Source organism: Rhodnius prolixus, unplaced genomic scaffold (genome assembly GCF_049639745.1).
Source record: "Rhodnius prolixus isolate KJV_2025 unplaced genomic scaffold, Rpr scaffold_7, whole genome shotgun sequence".
Taxonomy (NCBI): Eukaryota; Metazoa; Arthropoda; class Insecta; order Hemiptera; family Reduviidae; genus Rhodnius; species Rhodnius prolixus.
Genome location: NW_027411582.1, coordinates 27596258 through 27610187, shown reverse-complemented (window position 1 = coordinate 27610187; position 13930 = coordinate 27596258). Strand labels below are relative to the sequence as shown.

General features: G+C 34.4%; 1 protein-coding gene and 1 long non-coding RNA gene across 9 annotated transcripts in view; one reads left to right on the top strand and one right to left on the bottom strand.

The window, feature by feature from the left end:
* Positions 1-13930, bottom strand: part of ETHR (ecdysis triggering hormone receptor) — a 351487-nt gene that overhangs the window by 70218 nt on the left and 267339 nt on the right. The window lies entirely within an intron of this gene.
* Positions 4707-8793, top strand: LOC141447263 (uncharacterized). The gene is made up of 3 exons (XR_012454237.1): positions 4707-5197; positions 7536-7743; positions 8479-8793. It is a non-coding gene; the product is annotated as an uncharacterized lncRNA (long non-coding RNA).

The following is a 13930-nucleotide window of genomic DNA, read 5'->3' as shown; positions in this document are numbered from 1 at the left end:
GAGCCATTGCTAAAGTGAGCAAAGGAGTGTTTAGCAGCTCGTGATATATTAAGTCAAAGTAAGCAGGTGGTGTGTTTTGTTTCTTAGAACCACCAGGAGAGCATTTCATACTAACTGGGCAGCCTCTGCCTTCTCTTCGTTTAACGAACTGGTCTCACTTATTTTCAATACTTTCACACTTAACCTTAAATCCTTTACAACCTTTTTTCTATTTTCATTTCAAAATTACCCATTTAACAGAGACATCCAAAGAGGTCTTAGCACTTTATACCTTGTGGACATAATGGCTAATAGAGACATCCAAAGAGGACATAGCACTTTATACCTTATGGAAATAATGGCTATCTTATTTCAGCTCCTTAAGTTGGAACTCAGGATTGCAGTCTAATAAATAATAATAATAATAATAATATACTTTTATTGAAATAGAAAAGAAAATGAACAAAAATTCTTGAATACAAAGTATGTACGGCTTGGAATAAATTCCGTCAGCCGGAGGTTGGGGTTACACAAAATATCAAATATATATATATACTTATTAACAAATAAAACAAGATAAGAATACTTAAAATCAAAAAGTGCCAAAAAAATAAAACAAAATCACTTTAATAATTAAATTCTTGGACAAGGAAATATCGGTACTGCCATGCACGACTAGCAAATATAATTAAATTTTTATTAAAAGAGTTTAGTAAAGTGACCATCTCAGCCTCAGAAAAGGTAGACGCACCCAGATACCTTGTTCGAAATTCTGACAGTATGGGACACACTGCCAAAAAATGCATAATATCCTCCCTAACTTTCAAATTACATAAAGAGCAGAGTTCAATTTGCCTTTCGACCCAAGGAGTACAGTTTAAAAACAACAACTCTCCTCTCAATTTAAAAAACTAGCAAAGATCTTTTAATGGGTAAGAGTTGGCCTGGGAATCCCGCTCAAAAGAAAAAAGATTTAACGAGAAGTTTAGTTTTTTATAGAACAAAAACTTTGTCGACGATCTGGCTTTTTCTACACACTCTTCCGGATGCGCCAGCCTAACAGTATCCAACAGAACAGGCAACTGACCACTCCATAGATGCATATTCTCAACTGAGGGGAAGAAACCAGTATATTTGTCAAAAAGATTAATCCAGTGTTCAAACCAGAATACTTTACGTTTAATTACTTCCAATGCAAGTATTCTAGGAAGACGGTACTCAGGTAGATTCAAAACTTTTAGACAATATCTGAAATGCAGTCTCAGGGTAAACACCTCCAACAAGTCCACACCAGTCTCTAAATACAATATATTGCAGTCTAAATGTGCTATTAGTAGTGAATTTTACTGATCTTTCAAAGTTCCATAACTGTGTGTAATTACAAAGAGAGTTAATAATTCTTTGTAGCGTTAGAGGCTCAGAGACAAAAAGCACTAGGGTGAAGGGACCAGTAATTGACTGCTTAAGAAAAAATTCGAGTTTAAGATAGAATAACTTCCGTTATTTTGGCTCCAGGTGTAGGTTGTACAATTGTACCGCTCCAGTAGGATGTATTTTATTTTATTAATATTTTAAAAGCAGTAAATTCGATCTTTATGTCAACCAAAAATGACTTTTTTTGTAAGTATGTCAATGACCCAGTAATTGACATACCGAATTTTCGGTGGAACCAGTGTTTGACATGGAGTGGGACCAGTAATTGACATACAAATATATTCATGAAACGACATAAGGTATGCATTCAGAATCACTTTTAAATCTAAATAAATCACTAAATCACTTTTTCAATTGGATTTATAACAAAAATCAGTCTATTCATAATTAATTACAATCAGTTCTTAAATAGGCAAACCTAAATAATCTAATATTTTTTCATCGTTACTCTTTTTTATGCAGTTTTTGACGATCAACCCTTACACAACTGTCCTACCGGACAGTTTTAATTAAATCTAAACCAAGACAGGTAATTTGAAGAACAGCCCTTACTTTCAATAGTACCAAGGAGATATTAGCTAACATGCTTGTTAGATCGTACACAATGTCTGTCGGCTCGCTTTTATCTCTTTCTCTCAACCCTTCCGCTTTCTTATCCTTTCAAGTTTCCGCTAAATATTTTGTTACTTAAACCTTTTTTTTTGGTTCTCACTGTACCAAACTCTACTTCCGATTGGACTATGTGGTCACATCCTTGTTTTATTCATTCCGCCTATAACGCTGCTACCGATCGCAACTACGCGACTTTGTGTTCGAGTTGTTGGTGCTTTCTAGTGAACCAAAATTCTCCTACGCTTCCCTTCTTTTGGAGCGCTTCGCTAATATTTTCCACAATCTGTGCTGCCAGTGTCATTTGCTTCGAAACCAAACTATCTGAATGTAATTCATTCTTACTTTCTGCATCTATTCAGTATTTTATTGTTTATTATTACTGAGTTACCTCTTGGGCACATGTATATTATACATTGTGTGCACGTTCATCGCGTCCCGCCACAGGTTGTAAGCATTCGCATTTGTAACAGTAATAAATAAATGAAACGTCAATGAAAAAAAAACTAGATTAAAAAATATATATCTGTTATTGACTCTTTAACTTGGAAAGGATAGGTATTAAAATACACATACCTACAAATAAACCACTGATATTCACATAACTAGGTAACCAATTGACAAAAATATGTGTTATTAAAATAGGCACACCATAAAAGAAAAAATGAATGAAAAAACAAAATATTCTTTCGGAATCCATAGGAAATGAACATCATAATATATCTTATGTAATTGATAATTAGCCACTTGAAATCACAAGCCATTTGAAAACCTCACAAATCAACGGTTTTATTAAATTGGTAACGTTCTCCATAAAGTAGTATAGGGCGATCCAACCTTCACGTGTTTAGGAATTAAAAATGGTTTTCATACCGATTTCATTTTTTTTAATACAGTTTAGCCTATTTAGCCTTTGGGATGCTATATATTCGTCTTCGGACAACATGTCTGTCAATTGGTAAATACAATAGATCTTACAATCTTTTTTATGTTATTAATGTGTAACATCACAAAGTCACCAACTTCTCCACGTATGTTTGATTTCGCACCTGGTACTTCTCTTGAGGAAGCTTCACTTTTCCTCTGGTCGTTTCCTTTGATGGAATTCTATGGTTTAGCCATTTCCTCCCTTTCTTCTTTGGAATGTGGCTAGGACCCAAAACTGAGGGAGAATGAGAGATTTTCCAACTCCAATAAGTGGGCGTCGTTTTTATTAGTCACGTAGGCCTCGGAAGCTGTTCGGCGATCACGATTATTCCAGTTTGTTGTTCATACATTGTTGTTCTCTACAGAATAATCATTCTGCATGCCCTCTTGAAATAAGGCGTACATTTGCTAATTCATTAATTTAAACATATTTTGTTGGAAGTTTTACTAATTATTTTGCCGATTTTTATCAATGATTTTATTTTACAATGTATTGAATTTTTAATTATAATAAAATTTATCAACCTATCTTACCATTTTCCCAGGAAGTCAATCACTGGTCTCAAACAAAAAAGCTGTAGGACTAGTAATTGACATACATGTCAATTACTGGGCAGATTGCCGTTTCAAGGACCAGTGATTGACAGCCCCATTTTAATCCTCAGCGCTTCTTATAATTAAAAAAAAAACTACATAAATGAAATCTACAAGTAATACTAATTATAACAGAACATTGATAACCACACGAATACATGAACAAATAAACGAAAAATAAGAAAAAAGAAAAATTATTTTCTTATCAATCCTCCTTAGCAACGGCTTGATTTTTCCTTGATTTTGAACTTTTAACACAAATAACCTTCCACTGATACCAAGGAACCTTCCAATAATTAATATTTTTCTGGAACTGCTGCCCAAAAGCTTCTCAATAACGAAATTGAAAGAATCACCACTAAAAACGGCTCATATTCCTTATAATACCACTTTATTTCTGGTATGTCAATTACTGGTGCCCAGTCAATTACTGGTCCCTTCACCCTATATCGTCAGCAAATTATTAAAAAAAAATTGTTTAAACTGCCACTATTTGTTCCAACAGCCTTCATTTATAGTGAAACTGGTTACCTCCCAATTTATACTCATACCCTCAAATTACAATTTAATTATATTGTCGAAGTTTTTGTTATGAGTGATAATAGGTTACCAACAATAGTTGCGACCCAAATAGTTTCTAAAAAGCTGTATTGGTTTATTGAAATCATTTACCTTTAAAAAAATATGTGAATTTTGAATGCAATTTTAATAATATAGCTTCATGTCCAGCTACAATACAAAGAAGAATTTATGCAGAAAGTTTCCGAACTCGATTCCTATAACATTTATAAAGAGCTTAATTTTAGCTTAGGTAGCAAACATTACTTAAAATTGTAGTTTATCCTTAGAGCAAGTCAGGTGGATAATTAAGGCTCGGGCTGGTACCTATTGTACCTAGGTAGTTCTACGCCATACCATCATGATAACGCTGAAGAAGTTTGTTTGTTATGTGAAGAGCTAAAACATAATCGAATGTACCATATCTTGGTAGTTTGTTCTATACTGTGTGAGGTCAGATTAAAATATTTTAGGAATATTTCAATATCAAATGTGGAAATATTAGAAATTTCAAATGGTTCCGACTGGCCTCTGTTAGTACAATGTTGCAAAGCAATAAATATTCTTGTTCCTAGTATTAGTTAAATCACTGATTGAAAATAATAATTTGTATTATCCACTCCGTTGACGGTCTTTGACCATGGCAGTTGTCTGCATGATTTTATGTTCAAAGTTGTGTATTCTTATTTTTAATAAATAAAGACTATATCATTAAAAAAAAATCATAAAAATACTGAACTTGTTAATTTGTTGATTAAGGCTGGAACCATAGTGGAGCGGCGATGATAGCGAAGAGCAAAGCGGCGAAATCAAACACAAGAAAAACATATGGGACCGCGCATAGTGGCGAGCAAAGCGAAGATAGAGCAACGCTATCTCTAGAGAGTAGAGCGAAGCGTTATGACATGTTTGATTTCTTCGCTCTCATCGCGCTCAATTTGTAAAGGTTATTTTTCAAAGGTTATGGATATTGATACATTTAGTTTAGTTTGTTTAAAGAAACCTCTGTGGGGCCATAGTATTTGTGAAGCTACAATAGTTTTTAATAATTAATAGTTTAAATTAATTAACAATTAGTAGTTAATGGAGAATTCAGGTAATTTTTGCTACATTTAATTTGGTTCTCAATCCCTTAATGCTAACTTTCATCTAAATACTAGGCAAAATTAAATTACATTTTCACGTCCTACTACTTCTGATCAGGTCGAATTCTCCAATCCTTCTTCTGTAGCGTCGTACTACTCCAGTTTTTCAGATGAACAACATTAATTTACGACAAATCATGGTGTAGTGATTTAATAAAATTATTGTGTTTTTTTAATTGACTAATTTCTTTTTATCTGCATATATTTCTATTTTATTTTTATTTATTTTGATTTTCTTATCTTAAAGTAACTGCTAGGATTAATGGGGTTACACAGATTTGTATTTAGTTAATTTTTCTATATTGTGCCTAACTCATGTTATGAGCTGTATTACTCAAAAACAATAAAATTTGATTTTGATTAATGGGGTTACACTGGGCTAGTATGTGATCAAATGTTGATATAGACATTCGAAAATACGCATGAAACTTGCCAGGATGCTCCCGAAGTTGTTGGTACAAGTGATGGAATTCACCAAGTTCATTTCTAGACTTATTTATGTCATTGTACACTGCAGCTCCTACTATTAAGCTGCTGCAAATACCAAAGTTTCAACGAAGAATTTTCATATAAAAATAGTTCCTCCATCTTGTTTTGTCAAAAGGAGAACGGGACTAAGCTCGTCACTATGTGCATGCGAATCTTTGCTCGCTGCTCGTCGCTCTCTTTGATCTGAAGCAGCTATCATCGCCGCTTTGCCCGCCGCTCCACTATGTTTCCAGCCTAAAGCAACTGATTTATGAAATATTCTTTCTTCTGATATTCTTATCTTAATTATAATCTCTTATTTTGCTTGTTTTTAAAACCTTTTTTTTGTTTATTCCATTTGCAATTAGCCTCTTTAATCCACAAATTCTTCCAATAATTCTTTTAATCATGACGAACAATGTTTTAGGTTTCTCTATTTCCAGCCATTCGTTTTGGATTTGTTTCTAGTTTACTTCTTGTTCTCTTCTTCATATTCCAAAACATATTTTGCACAGTCTTCTAGCGGAACAATCTTACTTTACCAAACCACAGAGCATTCTCGGTTTTCTAGTTATAGGCTTTTCTTATTTTAAGTTAAAGTCAAGTGAAGTTTGGCTATTCTAGGGAAATTGTATAATTGCGAGTTGTAGGGGTGCAGTTAGCGTTCACATCAAATTAAAAGAATTTGCATACAATTTGGGTTACCTACTTTAGTTTTTAGTGATGTTCGTGAATGTGGTTTCACGCAGAATTGTTTTTTTTTTTTCAGAAAATGAAGACTCTATTTTGGTCCCCCTTTACCCTGGCACACCTATTGATTGATCCAAACTGAGAATCACGAAACATGTATTATTTAGAAGTATCTTATGTACAAAAAGGAATCCACACGCAGTCTGAACAAGTTAAAATGTTACAGACCATTTCACAAAGTAAACAAAACAAGTGATGAACGCCCTTTGTCAATACAACAAACTTTTCTTAGACTGTCCCAATGCATTAAAACCCTAAAGGCTTTCCACTGCCACAGCACTTTGTCCTGTTTTAGTTCCAGTACACTTATGTATTTTTAGAGAGATTTGTCTTTATATATTGTAAATATATGGCATGGACATTGATTTCAAGTAAATTTTTGTCGTTAAATATAATGGAAGTTCTTTCATTTCTGATATTTCTGATAAAACTTCTTTTATCTTTGATAACTAAAGGCAGGAAATTTCTATTTTCTGTCAAAAACTTTTTCACATGGCAGGAATTCATTGATTTTATTTATATTCCATATATACGAGTATATATATATTTTCTTAAAGACGCACTTTTTATCTTCTTGTTGTTTTATAGTTATTTTTTCCTTCAAAAATTTATAGAAGCAGAAAATGTTTGGATCATATTGAATTAACTGAAGCGGACTTTTTTTTAGTGTTTTTGTCTGCTGGCTGACAAGGAACTGGATTTCGCGTTGTAGATAGATTTAATAAATTTATCGTAGTATTAAAAAAACAAAAAATATTAATGTCTTGAAGATGTGGTTAAATCCACAGAGCTGGCTGCATAATTTTATCGGTTATTATGTTTGGACTTGCATTGATTTAGAACTATTAAAATCCGCGTGATTTCTGGTGTATTTTTCTATTTATTACTAAGTACTAGGTTTCTTTCAGACTTACTTATTTTGACAGTAAAAGTGGCCGTTAAGCTGCTTCTGTTACGTGCGATATCCTTTTTTACTGTTACGATGTTAAAGAGTGTATTAGGAAACAACTCCTATACCTATTTTATATAAAATATATTTTATATTTTAATGCATCTTATTTTTTCTTACAGTATACACTGTTGGAAGCAGCAGAGATTGATGCGAGATTGTCAGTGAGCGACATATGACATCGCTTGGCCATAAGCCAAGTCACGCCAGTGTGCTAAGTCTATCGCTCTCCGACAATAGCCAAGGCACAAGTTTGTTTACAGAAGTGAGCCTATTGTGTGAAAAGGATGAGTTATATAAGTTGCACAATGCACAATAATCTCCTGTATGGTATGTACCACATTTTGAGATCAACAAGTCTCTGTCTAAAATTAATCTAGCTTAGATTTACACATGGAATTATTCAAATTAATTTGATTTTGGGTTCAAGAACTTAAATATATTGAGGATTCAGTTAAATAAATATCAGCTTCCAAACTGATAATTTGCTTTTTAATCTACTTGATCTAGATTAAGAAAAATATCTTCACAATTGAGGGCTAGAAATAAGATTAACCAATTTAACGTTTTATAGATAAATAATGGAATAAACTTGTCACATTCAAATATACATTTTAAAAGAAATGTATAATAAAATATTTGTATTAATATTTCTTCAATGATACAAGTATACAGTCACATATCGGGGCTAATATATCAAGATTGTAATTTCTGAACATTACCATAAGTGAGTTTGAAAGTGATGAATCGTTTGTAAACTTTTTAGAATCTAGTATCTAGATTATTGAATTGATATGTGTTCAACCAATGGAAACAAGATTTAATTAAGTTCCTTTCTGTCTTATAGATGAATGGATCTTCGCTGTTATCTTCCTACGTCGCGTTTATTATTTTTAATGTTTTTTATTTTTTTGTATCTATATAAATTGGGCGATATCTCCCCCACTTCTATATTCTAAATTTGGGATGTTCAGCCCGTGAATATGAACAATAGTTTGAATTAAAAAAAAAAAGTTGATCTCGCGCTGAATGCGTGCTACTTTTAAGATTAAATATTGCTTTCAGATATGTTACGAGTGGTACTACAACAAAATTTGGCCGAACAATTCCAGGAACATCTCCTACAGAACTGTGACTAGAAGTTTTCAACTGTAAAAGCATAACTATTGGTTGGATCTAAGGAGACATCAAGGATGTGTTTTGCTCATACTTTTTATGGAACGAAAACGCAGCAATGAAAAGATATGCTGTTTACTGTCGCGACAAGACTCCTAAAATCTTCAGAAGAATTGTTAGCGTGTTGCAGAAGTCCAAGAAAAATGATTTAGCGAGTATAATCTGGCTATAAAGATCCAATTTTGGAAGGTGTGGTACATAAATTACAACTTTTTGCATTCTTGTCTTCTTTTTTTATGCAGTTTGCAGCAGCTATCCTTTTTTTTTTACAGAAAGAGTTCAGCATGCATCAATCTTCTAAAATTTATTTTTCTCTTAATGGAGGTGTCAAACAACTGAATATACTCCTACGATGGAAATAATATACCCAATATGAAATAATTAATGCACAGTGATGTTGATAATTTAATTTTATTTCATGGTTTGCGTTACTATCTTACGACGATAAAATGTGACAGTAGTTATCATATTTTAACATGTGTATGACAGAAATGATTATATAGGAGATAATAAAGGTGTGAACTGGTAAGTAACTCGAATAATGTGGGTGTTGGCAAGTCCATTAGGGTTAGATTGTGATCTCACTTGAGTTAACCTTCTCTTCTTGTAGCCTACTCTGAGATGCTTACCTTCTGAGATTAACATAACATAAATTTAGTGTTTTTGTGTTTTCAAAAGAAAGAGAAAGAAGAGAATGCTTATCGTACTTAGATATATGTACACAAATATTTTCAGCCGGATTAACAACTTTACAACTTATTCTGCATTAAAATTATGGCAGTGTTGTTATTTTCTAGTGATTTTTTTAAAATAACCATTCTGTCCACAGGGTTAGCTCCAATGCAGGTGAAGTAATCGTATAGGACCAAGTTCTTAAGTGTTCTTTACCTTGAGTAAGTAAAACTAAGAATTAAGGAAAAAACTTTCTTTGTGTTTGGCATTCGTTTGAATCGAGGAAGTCGAGTGATTTTCAAAAAATGGACGAAAAAGAATTTCGTGTGTTGATTAAACACTACTTTATGAAAGGCAAAACGCCTCAGGAGACTAAAGAGAAGCTTGATAAACATTATGGTGACTCTGCACCTTCGATTAGAACAGTTTATTAGTGGTTTCAAAATTTTCGGAGTGCCCATATGGGCACAAGTGACGCTGAACGTTCTGGACGCCCCTGTTGAGGTTACTACTCCAGAAATCATTGATAAAATCCATGATATGGTGATGGATGACAGAAGAGTGAAGGTGCGTGAGATTGCTAGTGCTGTGGGCATCTCGAATGAACGGATACATAATATTTTGCATCAACATTTGGACATGACAAAGCTATCCGCAAGATGGGTGCCGCGATTGCACACGCTTGACCAAAAACGAAATCGTGTGAAGTGTTGCAAGGACGGTTTGCAGCTGTTCCAGAAGAATCCGCAAGACTTTAAGCGTCGTTTCGTCACTGGATGAAACATGGATACATCACTACACTCCTGAGACCAAAGAACAATCTAAACAATGGGTTACCAAGGGGGAATCTGCGCCAAAAAAGGCGAAGACCGTTCCTTCGGCCGGAAAGATTATGGCGACTGTCTTTTGGGATTCGCAAGGAATAATCCTCATCGACTATCTGGAAAAGGGTAAAACTATTACAGGTGCATATTATTCATCGTTATTGGACCGTTTGAAAACCGAGCTGCAAGAAAAACGCCCACGATTGGCCCACAAAAAAGTCCTTTTCCATCACGACAACGCACCAGCTCACACTTCAGCAGTTGTGGTCGCAAAATTAATGGAAATAGGGTTCCAACTCGTTTCACATCCCCCCTATTCTCCAGACTTGGCTCCCTCGGACTACTATTTGTTCCCCAATATGAAGAAATGGCTGGCGGGAAAAAGATTTTATTCAAACGAGGAGGTGATTGCAGAAACGAATGGCTATTTTTCAGACTTGGACAAATCCTATTATTCGGAAGGGATCAACAAACTAGAGCAGTATTGGACGAAGTGTATAAGCCTAAAAGGAGACTATGTTGAAAAATAAAAAAGGTTTACCCCAAAAAATTAAGTAGTTTTTATTTTTGCACGCACTTTTCAAACGACCCTCGTATTAAGCTAAAAAAAAAAAAAAAAAAAAAAAAAAAAGGTAACGAAAACAGACGCTTACTCAAATTTCCTCAAAACGTATTTTGAAATGAGTACTTTAGAACCTTCTCAACTCTACCTAGAGTCATCCCTTTTTCGGGAGCCCATATTTTCATTCGAAAATGGCCATTAGGGAGCAGGATACTGTGGTTATATTGAACAAAATTTATTGTAATTAAAAAAAACTTATTAGGCTTTAATTTTAAATCTATTTCGGCTGACATTAACTTCAAAAATTTTGAAATAATAATGCTGCATTTTCTTTCAACTACCGCAGTAAATGAAATTAAAATTCAAAAATTCCCAAAGATCAGTGTAACCAAACTATGGTGGGCGTTAAGAAATAGGTTATAAATTTTAAAAAAACTGTTCGTGGGCGGTAGTTTTTTTTTTTTTTTGACAGATTTCTTGTATCTACACCTGCTTACAGTTCTAAAGATTTGAAGATAAACTTGTCGAATAATTGCTGAACAATTAATTTTACAGTGAAACGGTGGGGAAAAAAATGCGGGAGACACATTTAAAGGAACATTTTTTTTTTTTGCTACTTTAATATATTTGGTGTGTTCAGTTTTGTAAATGGTTAATGAATGACATGAATTTTCTTATTGTTTTGATTAATGATCTCAACCAGAGGTTCTCAAACTGATTTCATCTACCGCCCACTTTGAGAATCAATTATTTTTTAGTACCTCCTAAAATTCGTAACTTTACCACATCTTAAAAAGTCACAATCGCAATCATTACTTTAATTTAATTATAGCGTGCTATCTGAGTCTTATCCTGTTTCTGAGTTCGAACTTACATTTTAAATGAGACTGTTCTATTGAGAGCAATAAATCGCAGCTTTATAAGTAAGGAACGGATTTTTATGTATTTAAAAATGCCAAATATTTAATTAAATTATGCATTTATTTTCGTCAATTATGTGGAAAATATGTGATTTTCTTAAAATATTTTCTGGAATATTTAAGTAAAGAATGCAAGGTCGTTCCTTAAATTAGGTTTCTCGAATAAAGACTTGGCTGTAGTTATCGCTACTGCTTCGCCTTCGAGATGTGAAAGGACATTCTTGATTTTATTGTAGTTTTCATAGTAATACTGAGCTGCTTCCAGCCAAGTACCCCATCTTGTCAATATTGGTTCTGGTGGAAGGCACAAGTCTGGATAGAGATCTTTTAGCATTTTAATGCGACTTGGTGCTTTTAAGAACACTTTTTTAACCGAGGAGATTAAGGAATCTACGTCACTGAACAAAGATCGGACTGTTTCTGCTACTCGATGCAAGGCATGAGCAATACACGTCATATGAATTATCTTAGGATAAAATACCTGAATAGATTGCCCAGCCTTGACCATGTTGGGGGCAGCATCAGAGAGAAACAAAAGAACTTTTTCGTTCAAAATTCCACTGAGCCATAGGATATGCATTGAGGCATCGAAGAATCGTGAAATGGTGGAATGATTGCATTTTTCTAGAACCTCACTGTACAAAAGGAATGGCTTTGAATCCACATCAGCATCACTACCAAGTTTTCCAATTGGCAATATACCTGCCCTCAACGTCAGTGGTTTCATCAATTGACACCCAAATCGGTCCATCTTTGATATGTTCTCGAATTTTGGTTAGTGTATCTTTATAGATATCTTCCAGGTAGTTTTTCCGCAGAGTGCTCTCGTCAGGCATTTTTTTTCCCAATATAGGTCTCTAAGAATCCTTTGAAATGAGGATTTTTAAGTTTGTGGAAAGGGATATCTGCTCTAACCAAAACCCGACACAGATCTGTACTCAGAGTAGACTTACTTGATGATGGAGATGTAAGGAAGGCTTGATAGGACGTCCTCTCTTTCTTTCTGTTTTTATTCTCTATGTGCGATCCGGTGGCAATATGTTGGGTGACTTGGGAACATTGAGAGCAAGAAACGCGCTTGTCACAAGCTGTGCTGTACAAAATGTCTCCATCACTTCGTAAAAGTTCTGCTGGAAACTCGCGAAGATATTTAGCAACCAGTTGTTTGTTTGAGGCCGATGTTCGTGGCATTTCACCCAAAAAAGAATACACTAAGTGACCGAACGAAATGAATTGGACACTTCAACGAACGAGCTGAAAGAACAGACAACGTCAGACAACTTCAAAGAACTAACAAGTGCCCGTCACTGTTTAGCAGCATTCTGTGTAAATTACAATAACCATTGTACCCACTGTGATTCACAGCCCTACAGTCTGTGGTTCACAGTTCCTGTCAACCACCTCCCAATTATGAAAATTTGCCCAAAATGAAAAATATGTAGGTACATATTTTGATTAAATATGTAGAAATATTTATTTATTTTAATCAAATATGTATAAATATGCGATAACATCCAAATATGTGGAAATATGTGAAATAAAAGTAGACTCAAACGGCTTTAAAAGTGTCAGTATGAATACTTCTAGTTGAAAAACGTCTGTAAATTGCCTAGAAAAAAATATGTAAATACATACGAATCCGTTCCCTATTTATAAGTAATATTGAGAAAAAATGTATTCAAATTAAAACAAACATTTCAATTTAAATTTTAAAACTTATCTAGCGAGGTGAGAAGCGAAATTAGTGGAGTTACCAGGTTTTTCAAGTCAGTGAAGAAAGATTTGAGTGTTGATGTGATGTCGATTAGAGAAGTGGTTGTGACTGGAGCTTGGGTTTGAGATTGAAGAGAAGATGGTCCAGCTGCTACATCAGCATAGCTTAGGGTACTGGTGTTTGGTAATGAAGCCTTTCTTCTAAAGCTGCAGAGGAGATGAAGAATGAAGCTGAGGAGCGTGGTTCGATTCCTGTTGCCTTCTCAGTGCAGACGGGTGATTATAGACTGGTTCCGGCTTTCTCTTCTATTGTAGTTCTTTGTGGACAGTGCATCCTTTTCAACTCGCCACATGTGGTCCAAGGCACAGAACGCATTTAGGTGGGGTCTTCTGCTTTTTTGGTACATTCAGCTGTGAGATGGGCTCCTGCACTACGTCTCCAGACTTTACAGTCCAAAAATACTTCGAAAACTTCTTAACGCTCCGTTCTATGTATCTAACCTCCACCATCCATAATGACCACATAATCCCTTTCATTCAAGATCTTGCTAACACTCGTTTCTTCAAATTCCATTCCTCTACAGCAGCTCATCCTAACCCTCTCATAGAACACCTATCTTCCTCCACATTACCAAGGTAATCCTCTAAGG